This window comes from Xenopus laevis, chromosome 5S, assembly GCF_017654675.1.
Source record: "Xenopus laevis strain J_2021 chromosome 5S, Xenopus_laevis_v10.1, whole genome shotgun sequence".
NCBI lineage: Eukaryota > Metazoa > Chordata > Amphibia > Anura > Pipidae > Xenopus > Xenopus laevis.
In genome coordinates this window covers 3,502,339-3,520,805 of record NC_054380.1, presented here as the reverse complement: position 1 = coordinate 3,520,805, position 18,467 = coordinate 3,502,339, and the positions used below count along the sequence as shown (strand labels likewise).

General features: G+C 38.5%; 1 pseudogene; it reads right to left on the bottom strand.

Moving 5' to 3' along the window:
• The window catches only part of LOC108717372, a 61,254-nt pseudogene that overhangs the window by 21,139 nt on the left and 21,648 nt on the right, over window positions 1-18,467 (bottom strand).

The window sequence follows — 18,467 nt, the reverse complement described above, 5'->3', positions numbered from 1 at the left end:
ACCAAAAGTCCATCTCTCCCAACTGGTTGGCATAATCCTGTTACAATCCCATCATTGTTAAAATTAGCCAAATTAAACTAATCTGGATGGGAAAATTCTGCAAATATCAGGTTATTTGGCTATTTCACTATTAGATCTTTATGTGTGTGACCAGCTGTAGAATATGAGGAGTGTTCTGGGTTGGCAAGAATTTGGGATGAAGTGCAGGTTTCTAGCTCCCAATGTCCAGAAGCCAATACTTCTGTCACTGCCTATTTGTGTCTTATATCCTGTGCCTTCATCAGTCCTCCCTATTTGTCTCTTCCACTTTTTTCACTTACTCAACTCTGTCTAAGAAATTTCATGGTGCGTGCTGCAAGCTTTATTTTTTAAAAACACAAATCTGTAGAAGATTAGAAAATCCAGTTCTCCAAATAAAAGTGAACTGGGAACAGAGCAACACTTGAAAGCCGTCTATAAATCACTGTTTGGCCTGTCACAGTCAGCTTCTCAGTGGCCCCACTAGGTCGATTACTTCCTCTATCTCAATACTCTGAGAAGCAATGAAATGTGTCATTCCAAGCAACAGAAACGCATATATCCAGGCAGAGCTTTATTCACCAGTAAAGTATCCCACTGCAGATTATTATGATTCAGAGATTACAAAAAATAATGAGGTAAAAAAAAAAAAAATCTTCATTGATTTTAGGCGCTTTCAAAATCTCAAAATGGAAAGATCAAAAATAAATGAAGAAAGAAAAGGACATTTGGGGAAAGCATTTGCTCAAGCTGCAGTAGAGTGAAATTGAATAGTTGAACACCTTGAACACCTTCAACGATCCAGTCTGCCAAGCACAGGAGATATTGCATTATCCACATGATTGGGCATGATAGATTTTTCGGAGAAGCAATGTCGCATCAGATTTTAAATGCTTTCCTACTACACCTTCAGGAAGAGAGCAGCAAAAATGAAGAATATTTCCATGATGAAGGAGGTAAGAGCATTTGTGAAAAACAATTATGTTGCTTATATGGAGGAGATTAATTACATAAAAGCACCTTGAGTTGATTTTTAACTGTGATATGACACAATAATTACCTTTTTGGCTACAGAAAAATAGATTGGCATAAAACAAACCTGTAGCTTTTCAACTTTGATTGAACTACATATTGGAGCATCAAAACCTGGATGCCCACAGGTGAAACAGCCCTGGCAGAGATTGTTATAGTACTGTGTTATGGTAATATCGGTCAAATTAATAATTATTTGGTAATATGAGACCCAATTCTACCAATGACATGATTAATTTACCCACATCTCACTGTTGAACATGCTTGGCAAAGGGAATTCATGGCCAAGACCCCTTAGATTAGAATGACCATCCACTTTCAGCAATAAATCATTACAATGAAACTGATACTTCACATCATGACAAAATGTCCTACAATTGTTCCCTCATGAAACTTTACAAGTTCACAAAGTAGTAAAAGTGGATGATAACCTTAAGATTATTTTTTTTTGTATTATGAAAACTGTAATTATCTGCACCAGTTGGCACCCGCCTTTCATGTTCTGTTCATTTTTTATTTTCCATTCTACCTCCCTACAGCCTGAACTTTAAACTGCTTTGCTGACACGAAAATCAGAAGAAGTTTAGCAACAAACAATGAGGCAAGAACAAAACACATAGCATGCAAAGGTTTCATCTGTTTCATACCAACTGCAACACTGACCCATTCTCAGGCCGGATTTGTGGGCAGGCCACAAAAGCCTGGGCCTAAGGAGGCATACCGCCCCCAAAAGCCGAATCCAGTGTCGGAATGGGATGCCAGGGGCCCCCCAGAAAACCTTAGACCATGGACCCACCGGGAAACCTTAGAGAGTGGGCCCACTTTCCAAACTATTATTCCTCCTCTCTCAACCTCTTTATTCTGCTAGTCATTTATATATACTTACTATATTTTTCCATTATTAAGCATTTTTCCCCATAAAGGAATAGGTAAGGACCATGAAATATACTAAATGGTAAGAAGCAAGAGGGCCCACTGACACCTTGGGCCACTGGGAGTTTTCCTGGTATCCCGGTGGGCCAGTCCAACACTGGCCGCATCTGAACTAGGGACCTGGACAGGACATTTTTAAAGACGGTTGTAAGCGGTGTGTGAGGGGTGTGCAAATGGGTCAGGAACTGGGGGGGAGCCCTGTCCATTCTTAGGCCCTTACTTTTCATATCATCTTAAAGGAAACTCTTTGCTGTGGACAGTTATTTGCTATATAGACTCCCTCTGGACCGCTACATTTTTGTTTTCCAAAAATGCTCAAATCTGCTTTCTCTTGCCTCAAAAGTTATTCCTCATTGAGCACTTTGTGACTTCCATTTTTTTCAGTCATCATTTCCCCACCCACTGCCCCTGCACTGCAACAATCCCAAGTTAGACAGAACGTACATCTTAAAGGGAACAGGACAAAACATGTGTGTGCATGTGGCAGGTCTTGGTCTAGCTCAGGACTTGAGAGGATATTATATAGCTAAACCCTTTAAATGCAGATGATTAAATACTGTGATGCTGGGGAACAGTTGTACACAGTAACTAAATGGTGAAAGCACAAACTCTTTATTTGCTCTTTCAGGTGAACATCATTCATTTTTGGGGTTTCCTTGTTCTTTAAATACCTTATTCATAACCTGGCATGAGGCCATAAAAAAGTGACGGCCATTTCAAATTAAAATATTCTTTCCAGTAGTGAAGAATGTTTTTGGTGCAATTCAAGTGCATATTATGTACAAATACATAATCATCACTTTTACAGTTTCTTATCTTTCTATAATTACTATAATCTAATGAAGTAAAGCAGGGTATTTAGGACAACCTACAATAGGTAAGGCAATATATTGTGAAGTATAATATACGCATACAAGACCTGTTATCCAAAATGCTCGGGACCTGGGGTTAATGGATCATTCCATAATATGTCTATTTAAAATCATGTAAACATTAAAGGACATGTGAAGGCTACATTTTCCTACCATGTATATAAGTTGGGCACATCTTCTCCACCCAAGCCACATCATTTGTACTGCGTATACCCCCTCCATTTACCAACCTCATCACATTTTCCTAAAACAATAGCAGCTTTCACCCGGCGGCCATTTTCCTTTTGACACATCATCAGTGACATTGACTTTATGCAAGTTTATGCAATGCAGAATGCAGGTGTACACAGGCACAACATACTTAGATAAAAAGTTATGCTGGGGTTGAACTCTACAATGGTTAAGCTGAGCTCAGAAAAGGTGGTTAGGAGAAAAAAATAGGATCAGACCGCTAGAGTTTATATGGGAACCAGCAATGCTATCTTTTCCTTGGCTGTTAGACTGGAGGTTGTGTTTAGTAATCTTATCTGAGAAAAACGGTGCATTCTCATGAGCCAACAGCCAAAGTCAATTTCTGTGGGAGAGTGGGTTAGAGGAGGAGAAGGAATTCTAAGTGATTAAGGTGATGCTGCAGCCTAACGGTTAACCTTTTAACAACCAAAGTGGCAGGTATGTAAAGATTTTAAAGAGACTGTTCACTGATTAATTTTTTGTGGGGAGGATTTACGTGTCCTTTAAATAAACCCAATATGATGGGTTTGCCTCCAATACGGTTTAATTATATCTTAGTTGGGATCAAGTAGGAGGAACTTTCTGAATAATGGACCTTACAAACAAACAAATCCTACTACAAAACGTGTGCCATTTAGAAATGTTTGTACTAAGGCAGAAAGTAAACATTGTTCAATCATCCAAAAAAAATGAAATGTCTGCGGTTGACTTTATCTTGGAAGAATTAAGTTATTTACACAACATTATATGCACTCTTGAAAATATCCTGCCTTGAAACAAATTTACACCTGTTGCTGTGATTACCTATTAATTTTACAGATTGAAATGAAGGTCAAAAACTAATTAATGTTGTCAGGTGCGTGTACTTCTGAGCTTGAGTTCTATTTTCAAGCAGGATCACTGGAACAATTTCAGAAAAATAATTACAGCATAATTACAGAATGTTTTGTTCATTTGCTGCGCCGAGTACTTCTAACTGGAGTTACAAAACAATTAAACCAAAGCAGGTAATGTCACCCGTTTATCCTTGTCACTTTTGTAATGACTAATCAAAAGAAAATATTAAAATTAAAAAGTTCAAAACAATGGATAATGTCGCCATATTTATTTTTTCTCTCTCCCAAAGAGCGTAACTGAAATAAGCCTACTGCAGGCTGTATCCATTCTTTAGCAGAGTGTATAAATTATACAGCATTGTATTTTTGGACAACTACACAGTTTACAGTACTGTAACAGGAGAAATGAATCAACATTTGACTTGTTTAAGAGAAACGGTAGGATGTGATGCAGCAGGATAGTTGTTTTTCACTGGAATGCAATTTTGGATTTAGCTAATGACATTTGCTTCATAGCAATTTACTTTATATACTTTCCTACCTCTGCAAATACTGCTGACCCCTACCAGCCAACCAGTAGAGGTGGCAACATCATAGAGATACATCAATAAACATGTAATCTGCTGTTTCTCACTTAAATACCTAAGGTTATTCTCAGCATAAGGCCATTATAATTCTGGTTCAAAATGCCCTGCACTCACGCTGGATCAAAGACTGCTCCAGAGTTTTGTGTGCTAAATGCTCAACGCAGTCCAACTACTGTCATGAATAGCAACTTGGCCAAGGAAACCAAGGCCATACATAGCAATGCAACATTTTTGGGGCATTACTTTCACTACTTTATAAATGGGACAACTCTAAAATTAGCTGAAATTATTTCCACTTTTGGTCCGCTACGGCACCTCTGAAGACTGTTCATCACCAAAAGAACCTCAACTACATCTATTAGCATATTCAAAAGGGCCCCATTTGCTAACCATAAAGTTGAGATTTTGAAATTTCACAATCTCAAAAAATTCTAAATTTAAGTGAAAAAAACCATGAAAACCTTTTATGCCAAACTTTGCCAAGTAGCGGTTGTCAAGTTGTTATAGAAGTCAATGAGAGCTGTGTTGATCTTGTTGGATTTGTTGGATTTTTAAGTTTGTCCATTACATTACAGTCATTATAGAGTGTTCAACAATGGCAATGTTTTATTTGTCTAGATGCAGAGATTTACTTTCCCCTGTGTTCTGATTAGGTCAATCCACACCTGAGCACATTCCTACCCAGGTTACACCTTATGAATACTGTACTTTCAGAGAATGTGCAGGTCAGCCCATTTTTCAATATTATTGGAACTTCACTTGAAGCTTGCATGAAGTTGTTTTTTCCTAAGAAAATGCGCATTGACAGCCGTTTTAAATAGGTTTAATTTAGGCAAAGTATTGTCTTGATTCCCACCTCCAGTTTTGAGGATAAGCAAATGAAAAGGAAGCCCAAGGAACTCAAGTTAACAGTTAAAGGCTGAAATTCACAAATTAGAGGCAACAAAAGATTAAACAGGTCTTGCATGAGTAACAGACATGGTAATATCTGAACATGAGAAGTAAAGGTTTTTGTCAATAAAGAAAACCATACACAGGCCATGGTCAGGTTGGGATAGATATCAGCAAGGGCATTATCCAGCACCAGTGTCAGGGCCCAAAGGCACAATTTGGAGCGCAGACCAAGGAGGAAGCAAATAGGCAAACACAGTTCGCGGTACAATGGATTAGGCAGAAGAATTGTCAGTTCAGGCAAAGGTCGGTCCAGGCAGCAAAGAATCAAGGTTGAGGTTTCAGGCAAAGGCCGAGAATAAAGAATCAATATTTAGAAAACACCCAGGAACTCTAGATAGAGGAACCTATACTCGGGCGCTGAGAGAACCTTCTGGTGGATTTTCGCAGGACGTGTCTGCACGTTTTAGACACCAGCGTCTGCACGTTTTGGACACCAGCGTTAATACGCTACACGAAAACGCCAGCGTCACACTGGCGTCTGACGGCCGCATGGCCTCTTCTGGGCGCCGCCATCTTGGACGCGCCGAGGACGCCATACAACCGGAAATTAAACAGACACTGACAAACAGGAATTATTAAGGACAGGTCAGAAGAAGGACTCTAAAAGGGAGACAGAAGTGTAATGGTAAAGGAACAGATAATGCAGAATTACTCTCAAAGTCATACTTACAATGGGGATGGGTTAATGGTAACTGAGGTGCACATGGAGAGGGCCTATTGTTAGGGACTTGGGAATGAGCTGCAACTGGTTTGAGAGAAACATGCATATCCTACACCAACTTAATATAATGAAACCATTAGTCTGTTTCTATACATTTACATTTATAATTGACACATACATTAAGGTATGTCACAAAGCATTCTACTTAAAGGACCAGTAACATCAATTTTTTTCGCATTTTCTGAAGAGCAGCACAAGTGGAGTTTCGGTAAGTTATTTCTTAATAAAGACTAAGTGATTTCAAAGTTTAAATGGCTGCCCCATGGCTACACAGCACCTTGTTTATATAAACTATAGTAGTACTTATCTGTTATCTACTGTGTATCCTGTGCTTGAATGGCTGCCCCATGGCTACACAGCAGCTTGTTTATATAAACTATAGTAGTACTTATCTGTTATCTACTGTGTATCCTGTGCTTGAATGGCTGCCCCCATGGCTACACAGCAGCTTGTTTTTATAAACTATAGTAGTAGTTATCCGTTATCTACTGTGTATCCTGTGCTTGAATGTCTGCCCCCATGGCTACACAGCAGCTTGTTTATATAAACTATAGTATATAAACCAATACTGTTTAACCAATACTGTGTGTGTGTTATTACTGTATTCCCAGTGGGGGCACCCGTAGGTGCATTCCCGGATCCCACTAGGTGGAGGCACTGCACTAGTAAGTACCAAGTACCCAGTCTCTCTCAATATCACTGCGGAGTGGCTCAGGTTTGTCCCGTGTCATCAGGTAAGCGCCACACGTGGAGGGTAACACTGACAAAGGGGTATCGAAAGGGCTACAATTCTTATGGCAGAGAAGTACTTTATTATGCCTATTATCTTTAAAATCGGACATTGCATGTTTTTTTTAATGCTATTAGGAGTCAGAGTCAGTAAATTTTTGGCGACTCCAACTCTGGATACACAAAGGGGCCCATTTACTTAGTTCGAGTGAAGGAATAGAGGAAAAATAGTTAAATTTTCGAATGGTCGAATATGGCTACTTCGACCATCGAATGGGCTACTTCAACTTCGAATCAAATTCGACTATTCGACCATTCGAATACCATACTGTCTCTTTAAAAAATTCTTCGACCCCCTAGTTCTCCACCTAAAACCTACAAAGGCCAATGTTAGCCAATGGGGAAGGAATATCATTCGATCGATGGATTAAAATCCTTCGAATCGTTCAATTTGAAGGATTTAATCGTTTGATCAAACGATTATTCCTTTGATCGTTCGACCCTAGGTAAATGTGCCCCTTCAGACTCCGAGACTCTGACTCCAACTCCACAACTCAGGCTCTGCTACTATAACTTAATCGTAATGCTCCTCACAGGAGCTTACAATCGAAGGGTCCGGTAAAACAAATGCTCAACAGTTATGTGATTCACATCAGAGGTCTTGTTTTTTTAAAAACATAGCGGAAACTGAATAAATCCAACATTCAGATTTCACCACCTGTTTCACAGAAGCCGTGACGATTTTTTAAGCAATTTCTGGAAGAATGAGAAGCATCTTTTGCAGAGATGTGTTACGAAAGAGTGCTTTTCAGTCACAATTTTAAATGATAAATAGTTAAGATATGATTCTCCGTCCAAGAAAGTATAATGAAAATCAGAAGTATACATTGGAAGTCTTGATTGCAGTTATATCACTTTCTAAAACTCATTTTTTAAATGCCACAAAATCTAATTGTCTCTGTGAACTTCTTCATCACAGCCACTCCTAAATCAAGCTTTAGTGAAATTACCATCGCTGTGATCTTTTATATCATGTACACGGACTGAACGTGATACCGTTATTAAACCATCATTCTGCAAAAGTTTAGTTCAAGACCAAAATAGCAGCAAAGGAGAAAATGACTCTGTGGAGCACTGATAGCAGGTCTGGTATAACTAGAGACTAAAAGGGGATTGCAGGGGCGCTCCAAGGCTAATTAAAGTATAAGTATGTATATTTGTGTTGGACTGTTCCCAATGCTATGGTCCAAAATATGCAACTTAGTTAGAAGTTGTAATGAAAAAAGCAGGTATGAAATGTAAGATTTCCATATGGACTTAAAAGGGTGGTTCACCTTCAGGTTAACTTTTAGTATATTATAGAATGGCCAATTCTAAGCAAATTGGTCTTCATTATTTATGTTTTATAGTTTATGAATCATTTGCCTTCTTCTCCTGACTCTTTCTAGCTTTCAAAAGGGGGGTCACTGACCCCATCTAAAAACGAATACTCTCTAAAGCTACACATTTATTGCTATTGCTACTTTTTATTACTCATCTTTCTGTTACGACCCTCCCCTATTAATATTCCATATTCTCATTCAAATGAATGCATGGTTGCTAGGGTAATTTGGACCCTAGCAACCAGATTGTTGACACTACAAACTGGAGAGCTGCTGACTAAAAACCTAAATAACTCAAAAAACAGAATATCAGAATATCGCTCCCTATATCATACTAAAAATTAACTCAAAGGTGAACAACCCCTTTAAGACATCTTAGTACAGGCATGTGCTGAATTTTGGGAAGGCCACCTCTCATAGAGCTCATTTTAAGCAAATAATTAAACATTTTTTAATGTCCTTGTTGTCTGTAAAAAAAAACAGTAGTTTGTACTTGATGGTAATTAAGATGCATCAATCCTATTGGGTTTATGTAATGTTTAAATGATTTTAATTACTTAAGGCATGAAGATCCCTTATCTGGAAACTCCCAGATCCCAACAATTCTGGTTGATAGATCCTATACCTGCACAGAGAACTGCACTTTTTTCCCCTCTTAAATTCCCCTCTAAAATTGCAGGGAATATTTTCAAGTGACGAGTCTTATATTATAAAAAGTGATAATGGACATCCCTGTCTGGTAATGGTCCCTGTCTGGTCGTATCTGATATAAGGTGTTAAGATAATCATTAAAATTATATTATTATGCCATTTCTTCCAGGGTTGTCTCAAGCCTATTCTATTCAAGGCTTTTTTCAACCAAAAAATGAAAGCCTCAATTTTCCATTTGTTTCTATTCTAGTCTGTTTTCTGTTCTCTACGTGGCACAATGTCTGCCCCTTTAAGTCACATAAGTACGGTTCATACTGGCATCTTTCTGTGTGGCCAAGAGCAATAAAAAGGAAAAGGAATGGAAGGAAGTAAAGAACCATGTACCTGTGTGTGTGCGAGAATTTAAAATAATGTAAAATTATTTTATTTTACATGTATTATCAGCAAGGTCTGTATTTGATTTGATTCTTCTAAACTGCATGGGATCTAAAGGGCCTACTTATAAAGGTGATGTTACATTTTCAGAAAAACTACAAAAATCAGGGTAAAACTGATCATATTATTTATTAAGTGGTGGTGGAATTTTTATGCAGAAAAGAAGGAAGTTAGGAAGTTTCCTTTGTGACAAAATTCAGAATATAAAGAGGCAGATATTGATGTGAATGATGACATCTGCAAAGCTCTAAAGAAACATGAAGGTGCTATATAATAAAAAAGAAATTTAAACAAAATCTCCCATTCACAAATTTATAATGGAAAAAAGGCATGTTTTTATACCTCTATTTTACACTGCTCTGGACTTGGTAAATCCCACTGAAATCAACGGGACCAAACTTACAGAAAAGCACTAATGTAAAGTGTTTCATATTGTGCAAGTTCTTTTTACACAAATATTCCAACAGGGCCGGCTTACAGGACAATTTTTATATTTAAAGCAAATCTAAATTTAAAATTGTAGTTATATGATGTTAAAAAATAATAATTACACCTCTTTACAGCTACATTACTTTTTTTTTTATTACCAATTTTAACATTCCTGCTCTATAGCACACTAAAATGAATCAAGAACTATTTTACCTGCAAAACAGATAAGAGACAATCATTCTAACCTTGTAATGACTTATGAGTAGCGATGGGTGATTCTGACCTGATACGCTTCGCCACAAATTCTCAAAATGGCAAACACAATTGAATTCAATGGGCGTTTTTTTAATCACCAATTTTTTAAACGGTGTGACAATTTTTTACTCTCCATTGTAGTCTATGGGCGTTTTTTACTCTGCAATATATTTCGTTCATCTCTACTTATGCGGTACCTTCATGTAATCAACAATGTTAATTAAGTAAACACACAGCAATGTTTAGGGCAATGCCGCTAAATATAAAAATAAAAATGGGTACTGCAAGCTCTGTTCAAATGCAAAATAACAACAATTCTTTGGGGCAGATTTATCTAGGGTCAAAGTGAATTTGAAGTGAATATTCAAAGTTAAATACTTCGAATTTCAAACTATTTTTTGGGTACTTCGACCATCGAATAGGCCTAAATTTGACTTCGATTCGAAGTGAAAATACTTCGACTATTCGACCATTCGATAATCGTAGTACTGTCTCTTTAAAAAACTTCGACATTTAGCTACGTTTTTAGAAGTCAAAGTATAATCGTACGATCAGAGTACGATAATAGGATGTTAAAAATCCTTTGAATTCTACTTCGAATATCGAAGTATGCAATTCGATGGTCGAATTTCGAAGTTTTTTCCACTTTGAAATTCGACCCTTGATAAATTTGCCCCCTAATGTTCTCTAGAGAAACATTAAAGGGCAGATTTAAAGGGAAAAATAGTACATTGAATAAATAGCCTTCCTGACATTAGAAATGTTTTTTTCGTTGATTCGTACAATTTGTATACGATTCGAATACATTTTGAATTTTTGGATCAGAATTATTTGATCGAGTTATTGGACGTTCAAGTTTTTCTTAAACAACCTCACAGTCGAATTGTGAGTATATTTGAGCTTAAAAAAATTCACATGAATTAGAAATTCGACCTTTGATAAATGGGCCTCAAAAAGATTGCGCATACTCCACAAAGTGGCACTGCAATGTTATCTGTGCTGAAATGTCTTTATTATAAAGAAAGGTATTGTGAATGCAAAAAATACCAACATATAACCTGTTCAGGGTTTGTTTAAATTTCAGTGAATGAACACAAGGTTGAAAATAATTGAAATAAGCATTCTGTTTGTTTGTTTTTTATTCCTTGCTTTTCATGCAAGTATATCAATACAGCGTAAGTACAGGTTCCTTGACTTCTGGTCAAACAGATGATATTTTTTGTATGAATCTTCTTTGCAATTCAGGCCAACACAGAATATTTAACAGAGGTCTATATTTCCAAAGAAAGTCCTCTACTCAAAACGTCATCCTTTTTATCCCCATATCTATACTATAATCCTTCTAATTTAATATATACAGTAGGACAGATATACATCCATACAGGAATATGTGTTGGGCATTTGCAGTTCTGGTAGGTTGTGACGGTAAGGTTAGACAATGCTTATTACCAGGTGTCTCCTCTCAAAATTACTTTCCACTTAGACTTGTCTCTGAGGGATTTTGAATGATAAGACTTCAATTAAGGCTGTGAGATCTCTGGCAAGGTCATTCCTATATCGTGTTAAAAAGTCCATCTTTCTAAGGGCAGAGACACACGCTCAGATTCGGGGAGATTAGTTGCCCAGCGACAAATCTCCTCTTCTTTGGGGCGGCTAATCTCCCCACACTGCCTCATGCCGGCTAGAATGCAAATCGCCGGCAGGATGGCAAACGATGCACTTCGGGCAACTTCGGAAAACAAATCACTCCGAGTGCCATCCCGCTGATGATTTAGATTCTAGCCGGTGAGAGGCAGTTTGGGGAGATTCGCCCCAAAAGAAGAGGCAATTTATCGCTGGGCAATTAAAACTCCCCGAATCTGATTGTGTGTCTCTGCCCTAAATCTGGCCATAGATGCAAAGATCCGATCGTACGAATCATCGTACGATCGGATTTTCCCATCTCCCGACCCGCCACTAACCATTCAGATCAAAGTCTTACCAGTCAGATCAAATAAAGTAGTTAAAGAACAGATCAGCAATGTTCTGCCCCTGACAGTAATCGTACGATATCTATGTCCAACCAAAGCTGGTGACAGTCTCCCACTGAAAATCGTACGATCGGCAATACACGCAGAGATATTATCCGCAGCCGACAGAAATTTTCTAACCTGTCCGATCGACCAAACGACCGATCTCCGCCGGACGAAAAATGTCGGGACTCTCCACACACGGTTCGAAAATCGTATGAATCCTCGATTCGTATGATCAGATCTTTGCGTCTATCGCCAGCTTAAGTATATGGGTCATGCTCTATATAATTAGATTGTTCTGTGCCTTGTTTATATCATGTTAGCTAAATACATTGCAGTTGGCTTAACATCTAATCCTGTTAATACAATTATCTGGCAAATTAGGCTTTGTAAAACTCATTTGTTAGCAACTTTTCTTGTACTCGCTTCTCTTTCCAGCCTGTTCCTCAATTCTAATGACCAGAATACACAAACCACTTAAAGAAAGGAGACAACTAATAAACAAATTGCTTATTAATAGGGATGTAGCGAACTGCCGATTTGGTGTTCGCGAACGCCGTTCGCGAACACCGGCAAAAAATGCGAACGTTCGCGAACAGTTCGCGAACTTCGAACACCCGCTAAAATCGTTCGATTCGAACGATCGAAGGATTTTAATCATTCCATCGAACGATTTTCATTCGAATCGAACGATTGAAGCATTCCATCGAATGCTTTTCATTCGATCGAATGCTTACAATCGTTCGAACGAATGGAAATCGTTCGATTTTTAGCGGTCGAAGGAATTCGAATGGTCGAATGGTCGAACGATTTGTATTCGAATCGAACGCGAACTCAAAATGTCGCGCGACGTTCGCGAACATTCGGCGGACGCGAACGGTCGAAGTTCGCGCGAACAAGTTCGCTGGCGAACAGTTCGCTACATCCCTACTTATTAATAATGTGATATAGTATACTGGTATGGAACCTGTAATGCAGTATGCCCGGGACATGCAGTTTTCCGTAATTTGAATCTCCATAGCTTGAGTCTACTAAAATTGGTTGTTAAACACAATAGGATTGCTTTGCATCCAGTAAGGATTAATCATATCTCAGGTAGGATCAGATACAAGGTACTGTTATATTACTACAAAAGAAAAGGAAATAAAAAAATGAATTATGTTATTGAATTGAGTCTATGGGAGATGGTATTCTTGTAATTTATTTTTTGATGCCATAGGCTTCTTTCTAAGTGCTAAAGACTACCTGTCCTTTTTTGTTGTTAGCTGTTATAAGGGGTTTCTATTTCAGCTCATTGATTTATGGATCCTGAATGTGATAAAAAGTGCCTATATGGGGATGGGACCTGTTATCCAGAATGCTCTGGACCTGGGGTTTTCCTGATAACGGGTATTTTTTGTAATTTGGATCTTCATACCTTAAGCCTTCTAAAACAATAATTTAAACATGAAATTAACCCAATCGTCTGGTTTTGTCTCCAATAATTATATCTTAGTTGGGATCAAGTACAAGCTACTGTTTTATTATTACACAGAAAAAGGAAATCATTTTTAGAAAATTCAATTATATGGATAAAATGGGGTCTATGGGAGATGACCTTCCCGTAATTTGGAGCTTCTGGATAACAGGTTTCCAGATAACGGATCCCATACCTGTACTGAGACAATGTTATAGAGCAAATTCAGAGGTCAAAGAAGTGGTTTTGCTCATACACAAAATTAAGGCAGAGGCTGTATGGGTGTTTTTTTTTTTTTTCTATCAAAATGGTTTATTTTTAAAATGTTTATTTTGAAGTATAATTTTGAAACAATGTATTAATAATACACATTGCCCCATTATTATTTATTTTATAAGCAACTTCTATATCTAACACTCCCTTTTAGAGAACTGGAGCATTTGATGAATTTAATTTACATTATAATACATTGAATTAAATCTTTCCCCTCGTATATTAAGCAAAGAAAAAGTAGAGGCATTGAAGTTTTTCTTACCGGATTATGCATATTTAGTCGAATAAAAACGAAAAGTCCCAATGTTCCGCATACCCTGGGGAATGGGTAACTTGGCAGTTGTAGTGTTAAAGCACTTTGCAGTAATTTGTCAAGAATGTATTTCTCATACTGCTCCTGATGCAGTACTTTCTATTCAATGGCCTAAAAAGCCTAATTATACATTACAGACATTATTACATTGTGTACAGTATTCTGATTGGAATAGATGCATATTCATGAAACTCTGACCTATATGTGTTGAAAATGAATTGGGCTCAAATGCTCATAAATTACAGCTGCTTCTGAGCTAGAGGTGCGGATCCAACTGCGGTGTGAGCTATAAGTGCAGAAGATCTTCATATCATTATGTGAAATAGAAGCATTTTTCTATACAATCCCAGGCGATAACATAACAGGATAACTAAATACCTTGGGGCAAATTCACTAAAGGGTGAAACAGCCGTCGCTAGAGAAATTTCACCAGAAATATAATCCATGGGGACATCGACAGTTTACTAACAGGTGTAGAGGACAATTCACTAGAGAAAGAGACCGTCACTAGTGTCGTTTCCCACCCTATTTCCAATGCGAATTTTCACTCAGGCGAACGATCACTACTCTACAAATTCACTAGGGCAAATTTCAATCTTATGTCAGTGACATCATATCCTGTATGCTGATAAAATGAAGCTACATCCTCCTCAATCTTATGTCAGTGACATCATATCCTGTATGCTGATAACATGGAGCTACATCCTCCTTAATCTTATGTCACTGACATCATATCCTGTATGCTGATAAGATGGAGCTACATCCTCCTCAATCTTATGTCAGTGACATCATATCCTGTATGCTGATAAGATGGAGCTACATCCACCTCAATCTTATGTCAGTGACATCATATCCTGTATGCTGATAAGATGGAGCTACATCCACCTCAATCTTATGTCAGTGACATCATATCCTGTACGCCGGAAACTCATAAAAGTTCTAAAAAATGCTCTTTTTTTCATATTTTAAAGCAGGATTGCCTTCAAAAGTACTAACTATTAAAGATTTTAGTGTTAACATTTTTTCCCCAAGTATTTGAGGGGCATGCCACATTTGTTTTAGGGTGGGCTCATGTCTTGGGCATTAGAGGATCATTTGTATTTATTTTGCTTCCTAAGACATGTGTAATAATAAGTGGCCACTTCAAGCATTTGCACCAACATCTCTAATAAAGACATACAGTATATATGACCTATATGTACCCGCCCTATTCAAATTGACCTAAGCGTACGAGTACTAACGAAGACTCACTGGGCAGAATTGAATGCTAGTGAAAGATTACTAAGAAATGACAAATTAATGCTAGAGAATCTTCGTCAGCGTTCAGCTGCTGAGACACAACTTCACATTTTTGTGAATTAGAGTAGTGGTAACATATGTACACATGGCAAAGTGGTGTGAAGTGTGGCGGATCAATCGCTGGCGAAAATTTGCCCTTCAGTGCCCCCTTGTCTTGAAATAAACACAGTTCCCTGTTCTTCATTCTGTCTCTCAGTTTAAACAGTGCTGCTAATATGTGCTGCTCAGCAGTGATGTGTGGGCCAACCTGAGGCCCGCGGGTTTCGGGCCGACCCCTGGACAAAATGCGCAGGTCGAGGGCCGGTGTGGGTCAAACTCTTCTCTTGCTCTCCCCGCCCGTGACCTAGTACTGCCAGCTTCCGGTGCCGGAATTTATAGACTTCTGCCTGCCCCGCCCCTTTTGTGACGTCACTGCGGGGCGAGTCCGGCGCAGGTCTATAAATAAAGGGGAGCAGCGGGCCCGGGTCAGGTGCGGGTAGGGAGCGGGCGGGTTAGGGTCGGGTGCGGGTCGAGAATTTCCCGACCCGCACATCACTACTGCTCAGGGGTCAGAGAGAGAAGTTACGGCAAGAAAGAGCAAAACATTGCTCAAAATGCTTTATTCCAATCCAACGGGGTGTTTGACTAGCATTGCATTAGCAGGCAGAAAGCAACCATAAGAATGTGCTATATGCAAAAAAACTCATGTCTTTTGGGCAGATTTATCAAGTGAAAATTCGAAGTTGAATTTTTTTAGTTTTATTATGGCCAAAACTGTCAAATTCAACTAGGGAATTATTACAATTCAATTCGAGTTTTTCTAAAACCTGAAATAATGGAATCAATTTGGAGTTGTTTGCAGCCTTCCTGACATTCAAATTTTTTTTCGGGGGAAAAACTTGGGTTTAGGGGGGTTTAATTCTCCTTTAATATGACACTGGAATATAATCCTACCTAGAGAGGGTCACCGTTAGAAATCATGTGGCCCTGTACAAGTTAAAAGACCACACAGACATCAGCGCTAAAAAAGTAACCCCCCATACACACACAAGTTACAAAAAGCTATTAGGGACCAGGGCCCCCCCATAAGTTTAAAAAAATATTGGAGCCAGGGCCCCTCATAAAAGTTTTTCTTAAAAAGCGTTGGTGCTAGGGCCCCCCTTACAAGTTAAAAAAAATTAAGGCCCCAAAGAACATATTTTTAAAAAAACATTGGTGCCAGGGCCCCCTTACAAGTTAAAAAAAAAAGAATATTTAAAAAATAAAACATTGGTGGCAGGGGCCTATAGAGTATTAAAATAATACATTGGTGGCCAAGGGATTAAAAAAAATAAAAAACACACACATTGGAGTTGAGAGGAATTGAACTTGTGGCTTCAGGACTTCAACTTCGCCTTCTTTCGTGACTTCGGGTCTTTTCACCGATTCAGGACTTCAATTTCGGTTGTTTTCGAGACTTCGGGTCTTTTCGCCGCTTTGGGACTTCGGCTGTAGGCGACACGGCTTCGGCTCTGTCAAGGGGGGCCTGGCTCTTTCGAAAAGTTCAGCACTGCCGGGCCCCCTTCAGGCCTGGTCCCGGTACACTTGTACCACCTGTGCCCCCCTGATGGCGGCCCTGTACCTCGAGTCAGAGTTCCCAAGAATGTTATGTGCAACAAACAACATGGTAACTTGTGACAACCAGTGGAACCCTGTGACATGAAAGGGTTAACCAGCATTGTATTTCCTAAGTTAACTAATCTACGGACATTGTGATTAGTGAAAGATCCCCGAGCCACGCAGGCTTTCAGGATGAAATCATTCCACTGCTGAGAATATGTAGAAAGTTGCAGACTATAACGACAATCATAATCATGATGCTTTTGAATAAATCTACATAAACAAGTAAATGGTATAGGCAAACGCTATCACACCACCGGCCTATTATTGCACTGTGTAAATTGTACTGAAGGAATAAACTTTTATTTGCCTCTGGTCAGTGCTTATTTTATTATTGTTTAGAATTGCATATATTATGGGATATTTATCCGTACAGCCGCCTGAAACGCTCACAAGCTAAACAGCCATCAACTAACTGGCGTGTGCTGCAAGTGCCACCTAGTGTTCAGTAAGGGGAAAGGATTCCACAAGCACAAGTGAAATTGAACATCTGTTGGTTTATATTATATAGGTCTACAATAACCCAAATTGCTCTCCATATAAATAAAGGTGCTTAATATTGAGGAAAATGGCCCATTTTGCCTTTCACATCACTGATTTCCAGCCAGCCATGAGCCCATGATCGTTCCTCTGTCTGTTTCTCTGCCATCTGGTGATTTCTCTTTTTTTTTATTAAATGCAATGTTAAAGGGGAACTCCGGCTTCCAAACTAAAATTTGATAAAGAGGCCACATAATACAGAAATCCCTAATATACTCATCACAGTTACCTGTTTCTTCAAAAAGTATGAATAAATGCTATTTTCTATGCTGAAATCCAGCTGTGTAACAGTTCTTCTCTTTCTGCATCATTTGAAATCCTGGCAGGGAAGGAGGGACTAAACACTGATGTTACACATTGTAACAACTTCTCCACAGCTTACAGACAGCATGCAGGAACTACATAACCCACAATGCATTGCACTGGGATCTTCCTTTCCTTATTGAAATCACGTGTGCAGGGAATTGTGGGGTTTGGAGGATGCAGGCTGAGGACAGATGGCTGTTGATACAAAGTAACAGTAGTCAGACAGCTCAACAAAGTAGTCAGACAGATTAGCAGGAGAGCAGGGGGCTGGGCTTAGGGAACTGTCAGAAACCATTAAAAATCATGAAAATCTGCATATTTTTTAAATGATGTATTTTGCAAAGTTGCTTGAAATTATGTTTAAAAAAAGCTTAAGTTATGTTTTTGTGGAGTTCCCCTTTAATAGAAAACTTTCACAGGGATGGGATCCGTTACCTGGAAACCCAAATAACCAAAATGCTCCAAATTACAGAAAGGCACATAGGTCTCCCATAGACTCCATTATAATCAAATAATCCAAATTTGTAAAAATGATTTCCTTTTTTTCTCTGTAATAATAAAACAG